Here is a 1,532-nt window from a genome sequence, read left to right on the forward strand (position 1 = left end):
ATAAACTTGTCAATAACTGATGCTTCCTTTCTGGAAAGGACCAATAAACATGAAAGATAAATGAATGCTAAAGAGATTCTTCCTGTTGTTCGCCATTCTTCCCGTTATGTTCAACGGTTAAAACACAGCACTGTTGCTCGTTTCAGCATCATCAACTACTTAAATGTCTTCGAAGACCAAGACATTTGTTGAACAATCTGCTCTTGGTGTTGCAGAGTGCAATGCAAATAGCTAGCGAACGGAAGTTGTTCAAGAAACTTCTTAATCATCTGAAAGCCATTGGAACATTCATCCTACTCGTCTGACATCAGTCTGTGTAAAGTTGATCTCGTCACTAAAATCAAAAACTTTTATGAGAATGACTAGAATGGCCTGGAACCACCTTGTTTGTAAGCTTCTAAAAGAAAAAGACTTTGAATATGGCTTCAGATTTAAGATATGTGCGCAGAGTAGAAACTGACCCTTCCCCTGTAAAAAAAATAAAAAAATAAGGATTGCTTTCAGTTCCATTGAAAATATTTAGAAAAATAGCAGCTATTTTAAAAATGGACAGGAAATAACGCCTTCCTGTTTGTTGCGAGAGGCGGCAAAAGCTTTGAAATGTTTAGTACAACCTCGAAGATGATAGCGTCGACTGGAAGGCCGATATTAGGAAAGTCTCGTCACCGTACTTTTATACGGATATGTGATTATTCTGTTTTATGTGGTGGGTAAATCATTTATTAATATTAATATTAGTAATTTTAGTCATTGGTTAACTTCTTTCACTACCAAAGATAAATTCTACAATGAGGTTTTTAATTTTTGTTTAATAATTTTTATTTTTTTTTATTTTTAATATTGACACCACATACGAGAAGTTGTAAAACCATTAGCATAACAGTAGCATATATCTTGCGCAATTAAAAACAATATATTTTCTTGTTTTCATAAGATAATAATAATAATAATAATAATAATAATAATAATAATAATAATAATAATAATAATATATGAGTAACCTTTATATGTCAGATTTGTAGAAGTATATTAAACTTAGATTAACAAAGCTATTTCAGAAATCACACTCAAAAAGTTATATTTCAATGCATTCCGTAAGCCATTTTATCAGAGTCACAAAATTTAAATTAAAAAAAAAATGATTGAATTAAAATTATTAAAAAAAATATTGGGTTTCCACAATACAAAATCGTTTATATTGCACTAATCTGAGGAGGAAAAACACGACAAAAAATAATTCTTTTTGCCAGAAGTGGGGTTCGAACCCACGCCCTCTTACGAGGACCAGATCTTAAGTCTGGCGCCTTAGACCACTCGGCCATCCTGGCGATATTAAAGTGAAAAAGAAAATGTCAAGTCATTACTATCGCGAAATATCGCCAAATGACATTTCAAGATCCGATTGATGAGAAGGCTTGAAATGATCATTTGGGATTGTGTAAAGTAGGTAAAGTGTAATTTAATGCTAAACAGAATGAATAGTCCGAAGGAAGTAAGTAAAGTAGGTTTTAAAAATTCGTTGTACTTTTCAT

At 31.9% G+C, this 1,532-nt stretch overlaps 1 non-coding gene across 1 annotated transcript; it reads right to left on the reverse strand.

The window, feature by feature from the left end:
• Nucleotides 1–1,244: 1,244 nt before the first annotated feature.
• TRNAL-UAA (transfer RNA leucine (anticodon UAA)) lies at nucleotides 1,245–1,328 on the reverse strand. Its single transcript has one exon. It is a non-coding gene; the product is annotated as a tRNA-Leu (tRNA).
• Nucleotides 1,329–1,532: the final 204 nt, after the last annotated feature.

The sequence above is a fragment of the Typopeltis vanoorti genome, chromosome 23, assembly GCF_054136105.1.
Source record: "Typopeltis vanoorti isolate ZY-2024b chromosome 23, IOZ_Tvanoo_1.0, whole genome shotgun sequence".
In the NCBI taxonomy this organism is placed as follows: Eukaryota; Metazoa; Arthropoda; class Arachnida; order Uropygi; family Thelyphonidae; genus Typopeltis; species Typopeltis vanoorti.